We start from the raw sequence: 20,912 nt of genomic DNA, 5'->3' as shown, positions 1-20,912 counted from the left end.
AAGTCACACAGGTGGGACAGCATGGGGAAGCTTGTATTGTCTCACTCACTGCTGTACCTGCTTTGTGTATTACAAGCATGATTAGCACCAACTCTAATGATGTTATTTTGCTCTAGATACCTCCCTGCTAGGGCTCTATCTATTAAACAACCATTTCACATGAGCACCCAAACTGCAACAGGGTAGGAAATAGGATCAAACCTTTCCTGACCAGGGTCAAATCTGAACTGGTAACATAGTAACAAAAGGCCCTGCATCTGTTAATAATTCTCTGAATTATCCAATCCCCAAATGATCTATTCTATTTCAAAGGGAGATGTCACCCATTGACCCTTGCCTTTCTGTGGCTTTGGTCATGCTGCAGCACATGTGCCTAGTCAAGAAATGATAGCAAGCAAGATAGAAATGTATTCTCTTGTCAAGAAAAAAATCCTGTATAATAACCTTTTGGAAACTTCCCCCGTGCCATTTTTGTGATCACACTTCTTGTCTCTCTTATTATGTCTCTATGACCCATATTTATAAAGACAGGTAATGCAGGTTGAAGAGCTATAAGCCATTCAGTGTTTGTGTGATTTAAAATCTAAGAGACAGGTTCTGGGGCTGCTTAACTTTTTCGTCTAATGACTCACACTTCTCTTTTCAATGCCAATTTGCCAAAGTTCAGGGAAGACAATTTAATTTCTCCCCATGGCCACTCTATTATTTGTTATAATGTATTTTGATGGCTAACTTTCCTTCCACCAACCCCCTTTTCTTCTGCCAGCTTTTGGGCCTGATCCCTTCCTGCCATGCATCTGGTGTCGTCATTTACACCTGTGTACAGTGAGCAACAAGCGGGTGAGAAGTGTTACCAAACCAGAATTCCTTACTCACTCCACACACGCTGGTGGGAACATTTTACACCCACTTTGCACAGGTGCAAATGACAACACCAGGTACAAGCAATGGAGAATAAGGTCCTTAGAGCCTGAATATCGTATTGGCTTCACTGAGTGAGCTGTGTTCTAGGGTAAGATATGTGAAGAGACAACTAGTTAAATCTCATACCATCCCTCTGATGAGCAAAACTATTACACTACAGAGGCTCCTCTAATAACTAACTTAAGTTCTAATTTTCTCTTTTTAGGCTTGGGGTGCCTTTGAAGGGGATATCTTCATTAGAAAAGCCAGTTTGCTCTAAGAAGTTTTGTGAAACTCACGAGGTTGTGTTTTTCTTTTGGGGCTGGGGCTCAATTGCTGCATCAGCAGGGTATTGGAGGTGTTGATTTTGGATGAGATGTGAAAATGAGGTGATCCGGGTAATCAAAGATTCATCCCTCCCACAGGCCAGAGAATCTCATCCACTAACTCCTGCATCAAGCTCAAAATTATGGTTGTATTAGAGCATGTCTTTTAGAAGGACACCCAGTATTGATTTAAAGGCTCTACAAGTGATTGGAAAAAACAAGCACATTCCTAGGTAAGCTGTTCCAGTGGATAATTACTCTCCCTAGTAAACATTTGTGCCTTACTTCCCCTATGAATTTTTCTAGCTTCAACTGCCAGCTGTTGGATCTTGTTATGCCTTGTTGCTAGCATCAAGATCCTTGAAGTAACAAATGTCCTCTGCCTATGTAGGTACTTTTTGAGCCAGGGCTCTGGGGTCCTAGCCAAATTCCATTCTGGCTACATAAAATATGTCCTGTAGTTTCATTTGGATACAGCGTTCTTCATCTCCTAACCTAAATAGTTGTGTAGTGTTGCTGTGGGTTGATAGGCATCTGCTGTGCTCCACCCCAGTGGTTACTGCATTTTTGAGGTGGGTGAAGCAGCTGTTTATGTGTCTGTATAGTTTGTAAGGGTTTCTTTGATCCTTTTCGAAGAAAAGAGATACATGAATGTACACTTTCATTGTTGTGCTCAGAAGAAGGAGTACAGAGTTCTTTTTGTCCACCTGCTGTCCATTCTGTGGTTGATAGAGCATGTGCTGCCAGAGGCTATAGCTTAATTTAGCTCAGGTACGGTGTCTTGTAATTAAGAAAGACCAAATTACCTTTGGTAATGGAAGGTTTTGAGCAGGAATTGATTTTTTTAGGAATAAGCGACTGTGAGATCCCTGGCCAACAAAATCAGTGATAAAAATGATTCTCTTTGTGCTAATCTTGCTGCAATGGGGTGCTTACCCCACACATGCCCTGAAAAGGTTAATGAAGACAAAGAAGGGGGCTAATTAACCCAACAGTCGGCAGATGAGAGGAATCGGATGGCTCAGCAATCCTATTTGAATGAGGAAGCCCATCTGAGGAGGAATGAGCCGGGCTGGGAGTATAAATGCAGAAAATAGGCAACAGAGGGAACTGCTGGGAAAATCTGTAGTTACTCCCTAGGAGAAGGGAGGTGTATTTGGCCTGGCAAACCGGGGGCACTACCTGGAAGGTAGGACAGGTCTCAGGGAAAGGCACTAAGGTCTAGAAGGGAGCAGACCTTGACTGCTGGCTAGAGGCTCCCTGAGCTGGAACCCAGAGTAGAGAGTGAGCCCAGGTTCCCCTGCCAGCCACTGGGGGGATGGCACTACAAGGCAGTGAATGGGAAGACTGCCCAGGAGCGCTGGTGAGGAGAGACTTTGATACCCCAGAAGGGGAAAATGCATATGGTGACTTGGTCAGAGGGTTGAGTCATGAAGAGGCAACAATAGCTTGGGGAGCAGGAGAGGGGCTGCAGACCAAAGAGAGAGGTGGCGAGACTGTGAGCAGCAGCAGGAATGGGCGTCGATCAGGTGAGCTATTCCCGAGAAAAGCCAGTAGCGGCTCTGTCCTAGAGGTGAGTGGAGTACCCTGCCACACTAGCTGTCAGAATATCCCGAAAAATGCCAGCTCTATTCTCTAAACACAGGATCATTTGCCCACACTGAGTAATTCTTTTTTTTTTCTCATACCAAAGATCTCAGTAATGGAATTTGTCACTCCTGTATTCTCCTTATTGTTCAATTTGCCCTGTGTAATGGAAAGGAATTTCAATTTTTCACAGAGTTTAGCAATGTTGTCTCCACAGTATGAACACCGCATAATCCCAGCTCTTCTCTCTAGGTATCTTCCTTCATTGTATTAAAATGGGGGAGGTATGTGTCTGTGTGTGTGAGAGAGAACCAAATAATTGTTTCTAAAGATTAGGGCTGGCAGATAGTTGGTCAGCATCTAAATAATGCATGGCCATGCAGTAATTCGTTTTTTTATATAGTGGCATTTCTCTCCCTTTCTGATCTTTTATTGTCCAACATTTCCTTTTGTGTCCTGTATAAGAGCTGCCACCTCAGCCTAGTAGTCTACTTACTGAACTCTTGTCTGCCTTTTTTCAATACTGCACTGTGCATGTTGATCTTTAAATATTCAGGGTAAATAGGCCTAATCCCCTGAGATGGAATATTAGATGGATGGGATCTGAGTTACCCAGGAAAGAATTTTCTGTAGTATCTGGCTGGTGAATCTTGACCATATGCTCAGGGTTTAGCTGATCGCCATATTTGGGGTCAGGAAGGAATTTTCCTCCAGGGCAGATTGGAAGAGGCCCTGGAGGTTTTTCGCCTTCCTCTGTAGCATGGGGCATGGGTCACTTGAGGGAGGATTCTCTGCTCCTTGAAGTCTTTAAACCATGATTTGAGGAATTCAATAGCTCAGACATAGGTGAGGTTTTTCATAGGAGTGGGTGGGTGAGATTCTGTGGCCTGCGTTGAGCAGGAGGTCGGACTAGATGATCAGAATGGTCCCTTCTGACCTTAGTATCTATGAATCTATGTTAATGACTGTGTCAATAATAAATAATCTGGGCCCAACAGTGGCTGGTGCTAGCTGATTCAGAATGCATAATCCCCCCCATAAAGCTTCGTCTTGTTGCGCCACGCTATAGCTGGAAAGCTTTCATTGTTTGTTTGTTTTTGTATTGTAGTACCCTAGCATCCTCAGTCATGGACCAGGACCCCACTGTGCAAGTTATTGTACAAACAGAACAAAAAGATGGTCCCTGCTGCAAGGAGCTTACATTCTAGGTATAAGACAAGAGAGAATAGATGGATACAGCCGGATAGAAGAGTGCACGGAAACAATGTGATAGTATTGGTGAGCGTGATGGGATGTGGTCTCTGTATGCCAGCAGCCTCGCTGTTACACCTTTTTTAGGTGTCACAGCAAAGCAGAGTTTTAAGGAGGGCTTTGACGGAAAACAATAAAGTGGCTTTAGGGATGGTTATGGGAGTTCCTTCTGAAGGGCAACTTGGAAGAAAGTATGACCCCCACTGGTGATCAACTTATTCTTAAGCATGAGGCTTGATTGTCCTGGTGATTGTTGTATCTAATTCTTAGGGGAATTCTCAGTACCTTTGGACTGAGGTCTTGTAATGTATTGGCTCCGTATGTATGAATGTGTGAGTGACTGATGCAGCCCTCTAGGGGAAAGCACTTTTAGCTCAAGTGATTCAGGCCTCTTTTTTGGATCAGAAAAGGTTCTAAAGCCAGCTCCCTGTGTGGGTGAGATTTTTATGTAGTAGTAAAGTCTGTCTGCAACATGTGGACTCATTCCAGTCTTCAGACGCACAGGTGAGCTGCTACTTACTGGTCAGACCTGCACTCTCCAACTCCCATAGGACTACTTGCCTCTTGTGATTCTAATCTTTGGGGACTGCAGGGATGTCAATGATCTGATATCGCTGCTGGTGACACTTTATTTGCATATATGCCTTATCCTCTATTTAACCTGGCTAAGAGTACGTGGTTAATATGTGTGAACTGAAGGATGAGATGAACAGAGTAAACAGGAAACAAAGACCAGAGATGCTGGGGATATGTTACCTGACAAGTGGTACGAAGCACTAGGGCCTGACTTTTTCTTCTTTCTTGCACTGGAAAAAAAACTACTGATGTTAGTGGAGTCGCTCCCAATTTTACATCAATGTAACTGAGGACTTTCTTCACTGCAGTGTTAGCTTGCAGTATAACTTGAGTGTTGCCCCAACCTGACTCCTCCATCCACACACACATCTCTACCTTGAATTAAGTAATGCTTGAAACTCAAGCTACCTGGCAACTTGGTGGGACAGGACTAGGTTAAAGCCCAAGTGTTGCTGACATTCAAGCTAGTGAAACAGTGGGGACTCAGGATCCTGTACGGCTACAAACACACTGTATAGCTTGAGTGTTTTGCAGCACAGCCGCTATCACTTGAGTTAGGTCAACTTGAGTGTAGATGAATCGAGCTAATGCTGCAGTGAAAACCAACCCTGCAAATCAGGCTCTTAAATTAAAACAGTCCAAATCATCAGATGATGTAACCCCACTTATTTACACCAGCTGGGGATATGGCCCAACATGCGCCCAATGCAGCTATTCTGTGAGCAGGTGCAATTCCATAGTCTTCAATAGTTGCTATACCCACTTACACCAAAAAGTTTGCCCCCCACTTATCTGTAATTTGCACTTAGGTTTGTATTTAAACACACTGGTGTAATTCTCCTCTGAAGTCAAGGGGATCAGAATCTGGCCTAAAGCTCTAATACTTGATTCCATTTGATCCATCAGGGTCTCTGTTGGCTTTGGCTTAATTCTAAGGTGTTAAGTTTGGGGAAGCAAGGAAAGGGTCTGCCCCAGCTAGAGTCTCAGGAATTCTGGGAGGGCAGCAAGCTCTATAAAGAGCCTCTGCTTCTGCAATATTAAATTCTTGCTACTTCTCAAGCTGCCTCTCCTGAGTCACTTTGAAAGCTGATGTGAAATATCGATCCCATTTACACTCCATTTGTTTTGACTGATTCTGCATTTAGAAACAGGAGTGTCCAGATGCAGAATTAAAGAGCAGCTCTTCCCATGGCCTGATACAAAAATGTCCTATGGGGTTCTTCAGGACTGGTGGGTAAAGTCCGTAATACCTTATCCACTGGCGCACTCTGAACAAGATTGCCTGTGAATGACCAAATAGCACTTGGTCACTGCCTGTTCTTCAAATGCCTTCCCCCTCTTCAGCTATGAAAAAGCCCCGCCACCCTTAGCCTCTCTAGTAGGTGAAGTAGCCTATCCTGAAGGGCTTTGAAGGCAGCAGAGTGAAGATAACTAGGCTGGTGTGATCACCATGCTGCCTCCATGTGAGCACAGAGCAGAGGGAAAGGAGACATTTCAAGACCCTTTGACTCTTTGCTGAGGGGGATCTTTTGTTGCAGCTGAAGGAGGAAGTAGAAAGGCAGATTTTTTTTTTTCTATCTAGATTTTTCACACACCCAGTCCAATCCCCTTGCCCCTCCCCCCTTGTACTTAGAAGCCTTGTCTACACAAAGACATCAAATTGTTACTGAAAATGGTGTGGCCCCGCCCACCCCAAGCCAATATTGAAAATGGAAGTGTCTAGTCTACACACACTTAAACCACTGTTGGTATCAGTTAAGGGCTATGCGTGCTGAAACCTCTTCATCAACACTTCAGTTTCCTTGTGTAAACAGAGCTGGAGTTTCATTCATGTAAATCTTTAAGTCGGTTACACTTCATATTTCTGTTCTGTGGCTGCGCAATAGACACAACGGATGGCAGGAAATTGAACACACGACAGCATGCCTGCAGCCATGGGGATTGTGACAGCATTGATAGTGTCTCTTTCTGGAGTTACCACCAGAATCCCCTGAAATACAGTATAAAGCCTAGTATCCAATTTCCCATGCTCTGTAATTCTGTATGTGTGCGTCAGTCAGAGCCACTGTCTGTCATTATCCAACGATCTATCACATTAAAACATGGGGGAAGGAAAACCACCACGGAAGGGAAAAGTAATGCTTTGTAGCCTTTGAAGCACATCCCGTTTAGTCTTGGCCTATGAAACTTTCATTTAGTCTTGTACCCTCCCAAAAGGTTCTGCCCATAGCCCAGGACTTCACTGTACTCACAGCAAGAGACTGAGGTTGGGGGACTAGTGCAGAGGTTCTGAACCTTTTTCTTTCTGAGTCCCCCTCAGCCCCCGCTTGCTATAAAAACTCCACCGCACACCTGTGTCACAACAACTGATTTTCTGTACCCCCCCCCAAAAAAAAGCCAGGGCCAGCATTAGGTGGTAGTAAACAGGGAAATTGCTTGAGTCCCCATGCCATATGGATCCCCACAAAGATAAGCTGCTCAGGCTTCGGCTTCAGCCCTGGGTGTTGGGGCTCAGGGTCTTGGGCTTCAGCCCCATACAGTGGAGCTTCGGCTTTCTGCCCTGGACCCCACTAAGTCTGATGCTGGCCCTGCTTGACAGACCCCCAGAAAACTCCTTGTGACCCCCTAGGGGGTCACCAGGCCCCTGGTTGAGAACCATGAATTAGTGCAGACAATGCGGTGTATACCTCAACATGTTAAATTGTCAAATTCAAGTCTAAGATCTGCCTAGGCTTTAATCTTACCATCTTAGCATTTGTGAAAGGTAGCATGCACCTACACTAGCCTTTTCAAATGTTACTTAGCACATGTTGGTTGACCTAGCATGACACCTTTTGTCCTAGTCTGCCCTAGGAGGTTAGGGTTGAGGGGAGAGTCCAGGCTCTGTAATAGGAAAATATCTTCCCCACCCCTCATGCCCATTATTAAGCAACAGACATGCCCCCTCCGGGTGTGCTTTTGTCAGACTTCCCAGTTTCCACAGGGCTGTGCCCTGTTGTCACTAGGATGAGAGCTTCCCAAGGAATAATGAGGGTGATGCAGAAAGTGTGACAGGTCACTCGGAGCAAGCACTACTCTCTTAGCTTTAAAGAAAAGGAGGACTTGTGGCACCTTAGAGACTAACAAATTTATTTGAGCATAAGCTTTCATGAACTACAGTTCACTTCATTGGATAGCTGTAGTTCACGAAAGCTTATGCTCAAATAAATTTGTTAGTCTCTAAGGTGCCACAAGTGCTCCTTTTCTTTTTTGCGAATACAGACTAACACGGCTGCTACTCTGAAATCTCTTAGCTTTGAGAGACTGGCCCAAAGTTAATGTGAGTCTTTGAGCCGGTAATGAACGGATGTGCCATTTGCTGTTAAGGGAGTGATGCTGTTGGAGTTGCTGTCTTTAGGACAAGACCTAAAACTGAGAGACTTATCCTTATGCTCTTGTGGCACTTTGTACACAGCATGTGGTCAGCGATGGAGTTCTGATGAAATGCCAAGTTGCGTTCTGTTTCCTAAACTTTCCCCTGCAATTTGTTGGACAGAGCATGCTTCGCTTTTAGCCCGAACCCACTGTCTTGTTTCTTTTCTGCTGTTAAGCAGTTGCTGCAGTGTAACACGGAGTGAGTTACTATCCATGATGAATCTCCCACTAACTTCAATAGGAGAAGGATAAAGCACCTGGGGGCTTGGGATAGGCATTCTCTAACTCGGTCTACATAAAAGAGATGCCTCAATGGGACAGGGCCTCGCTGTGCTAATCACTGTACAAACATATAGTAAAGGACAGTCCCTGCCCCCAAAGACTTCACAATTAAATAATGAGAAAGCTAGTGTGTCCTTTCCGCTACTGGACAGAACCAGAATTGCAATGGTCTTATGTCCTAGCAGCTGTAGGAAATTCTTCTTTTGTTCAAGAGGTAGGGCATGTGTGCTTTTGGCATTCAATCCTGCAAGATGCTGAGGGCTCTGGCCCGATTAGCAAAGCACATGAGTGGTCCCACTGAAATCAATGAGACGCCTTGTGCTTAAAGCTAGGCGCGTGCTTTGCTGGGTCAGCACCAGAGTCCTTGCAGGATCATGCGCTTGAAGAAGACTGATCAGAATTCTGTCCTTGCTGTTGCTGTGGATTTCCACGTGCCAAGGCTGTGCAACCTAGCAATAAATGGCAAGCCCGAAGGCTATGTCTACTCTGCTGCTGGGAGCAGGCCTCCAAGCCCAAGTAAACAGACTTGCAGTAGTTGGGCTCAAGCTAATGTACAAAAAATAGCCACGTGGACATTCTCCCTTGGGGTCTGCAGCGTAAGGGGTTGGGTGGGCTTGAAAGCCCAAGCTGGAACCTCCACATTGCTCTTTCTAGCCCACTAGCTCGGACCTCTCCAGCACAAGTCTGTCTTCCTACACTGGTAGGCGCTCTTCTAGCTGCAGTATAGACACACCCTAAGTGCCCATGCATTTATGAAGTGTTGAGAAGATGCTGCAGTGGTGGTATTTATGAATCAACACCTGTGAAGGAAACCCCACCAGCTCAGCAGCTCATAGAGTTGTCTCTTGTATAACCAAAAATAAAAAAGGTTTGATGGGTTACATCAAACCAAATGAACAAAACTTTTTAAGATGTTTTGTTCTTAACCCCTCTTTTTGCACCTTTCCCGTAACTGGGGCCTACAGAGGGACTTGAGAATGAGCTTGCTGCCGTTGCAATTGCATAGAGGTTGAGGTTCGAGGCCTCCACGTTTCATGGTGAAAACAAAACTTATAAAATTAATCTGCAATTTCACACATCCTGATAATCTGTGAAAATGATTTGGTGCAGTGTCTGGGGGAAGGGAAAGATCTTGCTGAGATTTAATTCCTTTTAATCATGTGTGGCTTTTTTTTTTTTTAAGTGTATTCACTGCTCATGAAAATTGCCAGGAGCCTGATGTCTTGATTCATCCGTGGAACAGGAACAGCAAGGCCATGGTAGTGCTGGTTTCACAGCTGCCCAGCCACTGGGCCTGTCCCTTTCAGATGCAGAGGTATTTGTTTTCATCAGATTGAAAAGTGAACAATAAAAAGTTCAAATATTGCTCAAATATGTTCGCTTTATGTCAAGATCTGCATGCAAACTACCATGGAAATTGGACTCTGCCCCAGAGTATGCTTTGCTTCCACAGAAAGATCCGTTCAATGTCTTTGCTATGCCAAGAGGGATAACCAGGGTAGAATGCCGGGTGTGGATCTGTCCGTGGGTTTCATACTGTGCTCATCAGTGACATCTGAATTGTAGTAAGCTGAGCGGAAGAAGCCTGAGGCACTTCGTTTGTGCAGGGCAGGTGGAGACAGAATGCCCCGGAAGCACTGGGACATGCTGTGCAGCACTTATAGTTGCTGGAGAAAAAGATAATGTGCACTTCACACAGTGCCTTCTGCCAGATACCAGCAGGTACCTGAGTATGGATCCTTGGCTTTGCCCCCCGGGGGAGGGGGGCTGACTGGCAATGGGGGTTGTGGAGAGCTAATGGCTGTTAGCCATTAGCCCCCAGTGCATTCATGGAGTGACGGTAGCAGCATTCTGCCTGGATCTGTGGGAAAGGAAAGCTATGTATGGGTAGAGGGAAGGATGTTCTCTTTTCTCCCAGTGGGAAGATACCTGAGTAGGGAAGATGGCATAAAAAGGGAACATATAAAACAAAGAGGCAGAAAAATGGATGTATAAATAGGGGCCCAACCCTGCATTCAATTCACAAATCAAACTCCTGCTGAAATCTTGTATCCTCAATGAGATGACCACAGAGAGGAATGTTAGGGGAGAAGGTTGGGGAATTAGGATGCAGGATTGAGCCCCAAACCAGTTGTGATACCCTGAAAATATCCTGTAATATTCTGAACAGACCTCATGGAATTATTGAATGAGGGTAATACTTCCGGGGTGGGTACCTCAGATTAAAAAGGTAATTGTGTATGTAGTGGTGTGGCATTATATGTACCTTCTCTCATAGGGAGTGGGGATGCTAGTGAACTTCCTCAAGCCCTTTGAAGCCCCCTGGGGAGAGATGCATACACTAGTTCAAACTGGATTCTCCAGAGACCAACAGACAGACTTTTCTATAAAAGCCTGGGTTTTAAACTGACTCCAGGCCTTCTTCCTGATCCAGCAAAGGACAGGACTCCCGGTCCAGGGAAAGTCCCAATCCTTAGGGGAGGATTGGAAGGACTTGGCCCTAGGCCACTGGAAGTGGGACCATGGCAATGGGATGTGGGAAGCTAGGACCAGGGGGTCCACGCAGCTCCGTAGGAGCTCCAGCCTAAGGCCTCTGATACAAAGGGCTGGGAAGATGCTAGGGCTGTGGGGAAGTGGCCCAGGGAGATAGGCCGTGGGAGTTGGAGGAGCAGCAGCACCATGTGGTGGCCGGCTATAGGGTACCTGGGTCGGGCCCAGAGTAGCAGGTGGGCCTGGGCCCCTCCTCCCACTTTCTCCCTACTTGCCACAGAGGGGGTTGGCCAGAGTTTGGACTGTAGTTTGACCCTTGAGGTGAGGGGCTAGACTGAAGGCCATATTAGGCTACAGCGGCAAATGGATGGACTAGAGGAAGCTGATTCCTCGGAAGCGGGGAGAAAGCGGAGTGGGGCACAGCCCAGCTGGCTGTGCCCAGCAGAGGATGCTGGGGAGCAATGCGGGTCTTAGAGGTGGAGCAGAAGTGATGGTGGTGAGACACAACTAGAGGAAGGCACACCAGCAACCAAGAGCTAAATCCCAGCACAGCCAGCAGGAGGTGCCCCAGTGGTGAATTCTGCTCGATTACTCCACCACCACAGGGGCTATCGAGGCTGCAGTCATGAACATAGTAGGATTCTGCTGGTGAGGTCTTTGCAGATTGCAGTGGGGACAAACACTGCCTGATTGTTCAAGCTCAGTGCTCTGTCTAGGCGTGTGCTGGAAGGAACAACACCTCTCTGACCAAGCTTTCTGTTAACCACGCAGGCACTTGAATCCACTGGCATTTAACTGACTTGATGAGGGTTTCCCATCCCTTTCCTTTAAGAACAGCAAGTTCGGCATTGCGTGGTTATGGTGCTCCCTATATTAAGTTCGTTGTTTGCTTTAATTCCAACCCTTGCAAAGGGCATGCAAATCCTGTGGAGATGGGTGCTTTATAAATGTGTGACAATAGTAAACATGTTGGGGGAGGGAAGTCCCACTGGATTTTATTCGTAGGAGTCTGTGATGGGACTGACACGTTTGACTAAAATCAGGGAGTTGTATCTTGAACTCTTTTTAGCTTCACTCCAGTTATGCATAGAGGTTTGGGGTTTGTACAAATGAAAAGGGGTTTCCTGAGCTGCCTCTGATCAGAGTATTGCATCACCCTAGGAGGAAATCCCTAATTTCTGCATCGAGCCCTCCTTGGGCAGAAGGTCCATTGGCTTCCCAGGAGCTGAAGGTTTCGAGGATCATGCCTCAAGTTTACCTCTGTCAAGATGGTTGTGGCAGTGCTTCTTCCTTGGCTCAAGTCACTGCAACACTATGCACCATATGTCTTATGAAACACACAACAAATGAGGAATTTTTCCATCCGGAGTTTCTGTTCATGAGCCCCCTGGAAGTTCTAAATTCATTGTTTTTAAAAATGAGCAACTTGCATGTTGTGGACTAGTCACAAAAGTGACATGTACCCCTTTTCAGTGGCAGACTGGTAAGCAGTGGGGAGAGGGAAAACCACCTATGAGAGCAAATTTGCAAAATGGTCTGTTGCCATGCAGCCCCATCTAACAGCGAAATAAATACCTGGAAGCTATAAAAGGGGTTAAATGTACATGTCATTGCAGGAGATCCTCCCAATATCTCAACAGGATAGGCTTGTTAACCCAAGGTTTAAGGCAGCTAAGTGAAGTATTTCAACCATTCCTAGGTTAACTCCCCTATTGGCTCCAAAGCAGCACTCTTGTTCTGAATGTAACAGGTTGCAAAGTGATTATTGTGTAAACCATTGTGTAAACCATGCAGAGAGAGCCCCTCCAAGCCAACTGATTTGAAATGACACCTTCCCAGTGAGTGATAGCCAAACGCATGGATTTGCAAAAAAGATTTGAGGGTGTTTGATACAGGGTGAGAGAAACGTTGATTCTGGAAGTGGAAGCGTGGGAAGGGAAGCAGAGGTGGGAGAAGTGTTTTGGCTGGACAGTTTGAAATTTGGGGCTGGGTATCTGTTTTTTATTTTGTTCATTCTTATTCAAAGTATTAACAGAAATGAGGTACCTGTTCTAAATAGATGAGGAAAGGCCACCCAGGGTGTATGTCACTTTCTTCTCTATAAAGAATTATCCTGCTCAAGAAGTCTTGACTACTCACAAGATGGGAAGATACTGGTTAGATGAAAGGATGTAAACAACTGGGGGCTTGGGGAGGGGCTTGAAACCCCATCTTCCCCTCCCTCCCAAAATGTAGAGATTGCATTAATAAAAAACAGTGAGTTTGGAATAGAAATTATTTTCTCACTTTATTAAAAGTGGGCAAATTTAGTCATGAGACAAAACTAATCATTCAGGCGATAGGTAACAGCTGCTTTTTTTTTTCTTTTTAACTCTAGCCCATCCTCTCGCAATTAAAAAAAAAAAAGGCACTCTGCACCCCGTGCCTAGGCCAAATGGTTTGCGTGTAGCAGTCCATGATCTTTTCTATGTAAGTAGTGAATTGTTTGTTCGCAGGGTGGTAATCTGAATGCAGCTCTAGGAGAGGTGACTAAATGGGAGGATGCTCTTTAGTGGAGAGCCAATGCTTTATTTAATAAACCACAGCTCACTACTTATTCACTGGAATCAAATCATGCGTTCAGTATCACTTATTACAATCTATTTACTTTCATTACCATTAGCCTTGCTCTTATCACTCTGTTGCATATCCTGTAAATGATTTGATCCAAAACATTTCACATATAAAAAGGACAGTTTAACCATATAGAGATGCGAGAGCTAAAAACTAGCCGTCTGTACTAGGGGCTAGGAGCAGAGCTGATGTACAGCCAGCATAAGGGCTGTATGCTAACCAGGCATCCTCTTAGGGCTGTTTCTGCTATCCTGAAGGCCATTCGATGCCACCAGAATGACACTTGGACCCAATGACAGGCTATGGTCCCTTTAAGGGCTACGTAGACCCAGAGAGTCAGGAAGGTCACATGAATCCTAGAGAAGGAGCTGTGGCCTGGGGAGAGTTAAGGATTGTGGTTTTGTTTGTACTTTTATTACCCTGGAAGGGTGGACTTCTAAATTTTGTCTGAAGGGCTAAAATATCCACAATAGGAGAGTAACTCTATGGGGAGACATTGATTCAGCAAAGCACTGAAGTACATGCTTAAAACAAAGCATCTGCTTAAATCCCATTGGGACTGTACTTCAGTGCTTTACTGAATCGGGGCTAAAGAGAGGTAAACTAACAGTAACAGACAGACGGTCTACCAAAGTGGAAAGTGAGGCACAATTGCATCCTGACAGCAAGAGGTATGGCACGAACCTATAAGCCCATGTTGTTCTAATTGCATATAATTAAATATTGGCATTTTGCCTATGTTGAATGTTCTCTGTAATATCTACAGGTCCATTGTCCATACCCACCCCCCACACACAATTAACTGTCCTACTTTTTGCAGACCCATTTCCACCACCCTATTGTTAATAATATGGGATCAGTGTCTCTGAAGCTTAGATTGTATCTAATTATTCAAGGGAAAGAAGCATGTCTAGGTATCAGGCTTTGTCCCAGATTTCTAAAGTAAGATATCCTGTTGGATAGGAGCCCCTTTCAACAGATGTCTGCTGAAAATTATTATATTGACTTTAAGGGAGCAGTGAAATATTGTTCCATATTTATCCAGTGTTTGCTATGTCCACGCCAGCAAGGCCTATAATTGTTCTGCCCCATAATATTTTATGTTCTGCCCCATAAAGTTCTGGGGCTTCCATTTTGAAATCTCACATGCTTGAAGTTGTGACCACTCCCCTGTTTAAAGTTAAGCTTGTGTTTAAGAGCTGGATTGGGGTCATATGGGGATTCCATCCATTTCCTAAATGTGTTTTCCATCCCCATGCCATCCAGCACTTTCAAAAAATAATTCCATTCAACCTGTTCAAATGCCTTCTCTTCATTGTGTGACAGCAATGTGACAGGTGTACTCTTTGCCTGGGTTGACTAGATGACATCTGCAAGTGTTACCAGGTAATCTGCAGTTTAGGATAATCTTTGGGTCTCAATTAATAGTAATAACAGAATCTAGCCTATTAGCAAGCACCTTGGCAAGTGTAGCAATGGAAGCTGGAAGGAGGAATCTAGGTTGCTGGGAAGAAAAGTTTTTGGAGGAGGCATCAGGAAACCAATCTGAAGCCATGTGCACACAATGCTAGCTGCTGTTGCAGCACCTCTGTAAATAGTGCTCTGAATGAAAAGCTGCCTTAGTTTTAGAACCTGGAGTCCTCAATGTATTGCTCAGCATGTAGTTAATGAAACAGCAAATTTCTTGGTATCAGTGTTTAAAAAGAAAATACATCTGTTAGAGGCATAATCAGTTTTGCCTTGGTTGGGTTTCAAAATCAATGGGAGAAGCTCATATTTCATTGATTTTTTTTTTTTGAATTTGAGATAAGTCTGAGAAATTATTTAAATACAATTAAAAGATTGGGAGTGAGATTCTTTGCTGGATCTTTGGTAATATGCACATGAGAACCCATCAGAACCTGGAGTCTTCCCTACAGGCTCCTAGTCTATTCTATTATTTGCTTATTGGCAATCCAAATCTCTTCTACACTGATGGCTTTTGAAACCCCTTTTTGGTTCTTAGTGAGAATAGGTAAATGAGTAGTTGCAATATACTTTAATAATCTGTTCTTAATTTATCTCAATTTCACTGGAGGTATAAAAACTCACAACTTGCACATTTTGGGTTGTAGCAGAGGATTAGTTATAGGAGTCTTCCCTTCCCCCAGAAAGGTTTCTCTTGCTACCCTCCCTAGTTGGCAACCAATATGCTGGGGAAAATCCTTTTAAAATGAAATCAATTAAAAATAAAATCCTATTCCATCCCATTCCAGTGTGTTGCCTCATCTGTCCTATCCCAGACCAGCTGACAGGCAGTATACTCCAACTCATTCCTGTCATCCCATTCCTAGAGCTCTTTCTGCCCTTTGTTTGCTATAGCGAACAATGTGTGTGTGCCAATACAGCTCCTAATAATCAAAGCTAAAATGGAAAGCTTGGAACAAATAAAACGTTGGTGTCCTAGAAACTTTCTCCCCAACAGCCAGCATCTTCTCTTTCTTTCTTATCTATCCTTCCTGTCTCTACCCTCACTTCTGTCTGTCACCATATGTACTCTTTGGAAGACATCTGTTCCATTTACTGGTCCTCTTGGCTATGACTTGCTGCTACTTCAACAGAGATCTTCTGCTAGTCCTGTTTCTTTCCTTCTTGAAGCACAATTCCAGCTCCTCTAGGAACTGTTCATGCTCTGCTACAGTTCTGTAGTACAACAATGTCAATTGGATACCCAAACGGGATTTGTATTGGCCTGGAACAGCATTTCAGGGATCCTGCTGAGCTCCCTTCTCATTCTTAATGTAAGTGAAGGCATCTTGGAAACATAACCACACTTTGTCCGTGTGCCTCCAGTGGGGAACTTGGTGCTCCAATGATTCTTCTTAAGGACCTGATCTCATACAGACTTAGGTCTCAATCCTGCAGAGAGGTAAGTGATTCTTGCCCTCATGGTAGTGCAGCTGACAGTCTTCTACCTAGGGCAGAACCTGGCAGCTGCCTGTGAAAATGTTGTTTAGTGCTCTGGCTATATACACAGGAGCTCCTTTCTCCTTCACCAAGGGTTCTCTTAGCAGGGTTTCCTTACATTTGTAGGGTTCCCTTTTATATTCCTCTGTGAGTGCCTTCAACCTTCTATTATTTTTTCTTTCCTTATTCTCAACATGATCCTTTTTTTTTTTTTTAGCTCCAAATCAAGCTTGTTGCCTTTCAAGTCTCTTATGTATATCAGTTAGTACATCTGGATATTTTGTTTCTGCCTGCCTCGACTTCAGTCACTTGATCACAAGTTCTTCTGTATTTCTCATGAATTCCCCTGAGCAGGTTTGCATTTCAGATCCCATTGATCTTGAGTCAGACATTAATTCTCTGTCTGCCTTTGTGGCACCACGCTCCTTGTCTTCCCCAGTTGCACTTCATTTATGAGTGGCACGTTGGGCCTCCTTGGTGATTTGTACACAAAGGCTGTTCAGAGAGAGAGGCCCTCTTCACAGGCATATGTTTTAGGGTCTCTTGTTTTTAAAATGGCATGTGTAAAGTACAGTGGAGTTCCATTAAAGAGCAGTCCTTTTTGCTGGAGTCACACCCCCACTCCCTTTCACCAGCTGAAGTTTGTACAGTAGAAGATATTCCCTCACCCACCTTTTCTCTCTAATAGCTTGGGACTGCCATGGCTACAACCACTTTCATATATCCCCACATCCTGAGTATTTGGAACATAGTGAGTTACGAAACTGATCAGACAGAAGAGAGAGAAACGTGTAGAGGGGGGAATGGTAGACAAAAGCAGCCTGTCCTTTGGGTTCACTGCAACCCCACGGGTGGGGTCTCCAGGGTGAGTGGGGAAAAAAGGAATCAGTCCCCATCCCTGCCTGTTTTGGGCTCTCAACAGCTCACAAGTGGATCCTCTATTCTGTCATTTTAATAAACCTTAATACTTAAGCTGGCATCAGAAACTCTGACATTGGGTACTGTGTAAGTGGCAGCTTTTTTCAGAAGTATGTGCACCAGACCTAGCCACAGACATTCATGCCTTTGCCACATCTAGGCTGGGTTACTGTCATGCACCCTAGTTGGAGCTGCCAAGTTACTTGACGACTACGCCGAAGCTACCATACAACTAATACAAAAGGTGGTCTGTCTGCTTAGTGGAGTGAGTTGATGTGAGCATGTTATTCCTGTGCTTTGTGAACTGCCTGAGTTCCTATTTGCTTCTAAGAGAAATGTAAGGTGTCTATAATCCATACAGCCCCTCCTACAGTATGGGACCTAGCTACCTTAAAGACCACCTTGTCCACTGTGCACCAACGCAACAGCTGAGATCAGCAGAGGCAGTCTTGTTTTTAGTCCCTAGATATGCAGTCTTGAAGGGTGGATGAAACACATGTTCAAGGGAGAGTCCCTGGCTATGGAATATGCTCCATATGGTTTCCTACCAAACCCTGAGTTTGACTTTCTGAACATTGTGCAAGGCCCATCCTTTTGGTCCAGAAGTTGTTCTCCTGGAGATCACTTGTATGGAGAGTTTTCCGGTGGCAGCTTGGGGTAGCGCAGAGAAGACGATGTTTGAGCCATCAATTGTTTAAATTAACATGTTATGTTATGTTCTCAGGGGCCAGTGTGTAGAGCCTTCAAAAATCATTAAATACATGTGACATGAAACCCCCCCCCATGTTAAACTTTAGCAATGTAACTGTTGACCCCTAAATTAAATGCTAAAAGTGTAGCTCCACTCTGAATAGAGACTGACATTTTCTTCTTTAACAGGTCTGCCCTTCTCTGTGTCATAGCCAGACTTGCTGGCTTTAGTGGTTAAAAGATTTTACTCCTGTCAGCCTTGCAGAGACAGCCCAGCTAAGAGTGGGGGGGACTGTATTCTCTTCTGCCTTCTGAATCATCCACAGAATTCCAATTACAGGGCCAACCAGTTACACCTGTGAATGAGGCTAATGGGGCTGCACAGCTATCACTGGGATCATTAGTGAATGCCAGTGGGATTGCACAGGTGACAGCAAGGATACAATTTGCCTTGCAGCACCTTTATTTCTAGTGGTGGTCTGTGTGAAGAGCCCAGTCATGCTCTGAGCCTTGGGTGTGTTTGCAGAGCTGGCTGTTAGAGAAAGCAGCATTTTCCTTGTAAACTGAGCTCATTTGCTCTGGAGTTATTGACCCATGATGCCAGTTTTGTTTTGTTTTGTTTTTGCAAAGTCACTTTTCAAAGTAAAACTGCACTTTTAGGGTTCTCCAGCTGAAATCCTACTAATACTGTAAATCCACATTATCCAATCCCTTCGGATGTTGAAATGAAGAGTTGCCTGATGAAAGCTGAATGAGGAAGAAAAGCAGAGCTTTAAGAAACATATAGCTAATGAAACCCAAATCCAGGTGATCCAAGGTCAGGTTTGAATGAAAATGGCTCGCTCTTCTAACCCCATCAGACACAAGTAACTTTCATTGACTTCCGTTATTTGTGGCCTGTATGGGGACAATAAGGTCTTCAGTGTTGTATTGAGTGTTGAATGAATGGGAAAGATGTGAGTAAAAGTAATGCATATTTGAAACCGCTCTAAGGCAGCTAGGGGAGCAACTGGCACCAGAAGAGAAAAGCAAAGTGCTGGGAGCTGTTACATTTCTGTGAGTGTGCTTAATGAGAGAATCCAGTTTAATCCTGCTGCCGGCTTGGTACCTCAGCCAACATACACTACAATACTTGCGTCATTTTGAGATTTGGGAGGGGAAACCACATGAAATTCTTTTAAAAAAAAAATTACAGTAGAAGTGTCTTGGATGGGTATAGAGAGAGACTGCATAGAAACTGGCCCCTTCCTATCTGCTCCCAGTGATTCTCCCAAACAACCATGCGCTAACGGATTTGTGTGTCAGTAGGTGACATTGCCCTGGCAATGCTTTGGGAAAGCGTGCGTGTGTGTGTGTGTGTGTGTGTGTGATTTTTCAGCTAAGTCCTAGCTGCAGAATCTCTAACTTGTGATGAAGTTTGAGGAAGGAAGAACTCAGTTGGACTTTAAGATCATGGATTGTTTGTTGCATTGGCAGGTAGAAAAAAAGTCTCTTGATATGAAAAACTGAGCACCAACCCTGCATCTCTTGCACACCATATAGTGCCAGTAAACTCAATGGGAGTTTGAGGTGGCTTCAGTTTTTGAGTGCACAAAGAATGGATGAGTGGGTGGGTCCTTGATCTGGAAGCAATGACAGAGAATTGAAGATGGGATCACACAAGGTCCTGTTAATACTATTACCCTACATTGAGGTGCTGAAAGGGAACATTTTACAAAGGCTTTTGTTTTAGCACACACATAATAAAAACGAATAATTATCGGCTACAGTTGTCATGATCTAACGTGTGTGATCCATCTATGAAAATGAAGATAAATGTATGTTGTTAGAAATAGTCAAGTATTGGTATTCAATCGTCTTCTACTAGGTCTGGTAACACTTGAAAAATCACCTGTGCTGGAGTCCAGTATTAAAAAGTGAAATTCAGGTCTGTACTGTGGGAATGTAAACTGCAGTCCAGTATCTTTAATATACATGAGACTAACCTAAAGTAAGGTACATTTTTCATTGGCAGGTTTGGATACTTGCCAGCCTGGGTTGGTACCTGCCAAAAACATCTTAAGATTGTTGAGAAATAAAATATTTAATCTACCCGTGTTGTACTAATTTATTTCTTCCTGACTGAGAGACATGGTTTATGCACATATAGAATGGGAAAAAAGAGGGAAATGCCTGGGAGCATTTCTTACATGTATTAGGCACAATTTTATGTCCTGGGTTGTAGAGATGAGGTGAAACAAAACATCTGTGTATAATAAAGAGTTGTCTGTCTTTAAATTATTATCAACCATAAATGTGTGTGTTGCCCCCAGGCCTTGTTCCTACTGCCAAGCAGTTTGTAGCATTATGCCTCAACTCTAGACCAGCTCTCACTGAGAATTAAACAAAAAATAATTGTTTCAAACCACCAAAAAAAAAAATAATGAATTGTGGAAGAGCTTCTGCACCTGCCAGTAAGGGATGTAGCCTCTCGGCCCCAGGAACTGAAGATACTGGACTAAATCCTGCCCTGAGTTAGTGTGGTGAAATTCGAGAGTAACTCCTTCAACCCCAGTGGAAGTACAAGCATCAGCCCTCGAGCCAGCACTAAGGGCAATCTGAGGAAAGGTGTGTTTGAGGCAAGGGTTTGGTCTGGTAAGATGAAGTGACTGGCACTAGAGTCAACCTCATCAGGCAGGCACAAGTCAAGAGGAAGTAGAAATTGGCACCTCAAGAAAAATGTTGTGCTGAATACCAGCAACATCTCCTGGCTCCAGCCACTGCTCCAACCAGACCCCTAGAGCAGGCTGAATAGTAAAAACAAAGATCCATTAACGTTTTCCCACAAATAAAAGTGCAGTTTGAGGTGTGTGATGATTTGCGATCAACTGTTCAGACAGTTGCTGCTTCGTTGTAAAAATATTTGAATCCTAAATA

At 44.3% G+C, this 20,912-nt stretch overlaps 1 long non-coding RNA gene across 1 annotated transcript; it reads left to right on the top strand.

Annotated features, from left to right (window-relative positions):
* Positions 1–1,332: 1,332 nt before the first annotated feature.
* Positions 1,333–13,834, top strand: LOC119856660. Its single transcript, XR_005293399.2, has 3 exons — positions 1,333–1,462; positions 9,523–9,654; positions 11,991–13,834. It is a non-coding gene; the product is annotated as an uncharacterized LOC119856660 (long non-coding RNA).
* The last annotated feature ends 7,078 nt before the right edge of the window (positions 13,835–20,912 follow it).

Source organism: Dermochelys coriacea, chromosome 6 (assembly GCF_009764565.3).
Source record: "Dermochelys coriacea isolate rDerCor1 chromosome 6, rDerCor1.pri.v4, whole genome shotgun sequence".
Lineage (NCBI taxonomy): Eukaryota > Metazoa > Chordata > Testudines > Dermochelyidae > Dermochelys > Dermochelys coriacea.
Note: the sequence above shows the minus strand (reverse complement) of the source record. Positions and strands in the feature narration are given on the sequence as shown.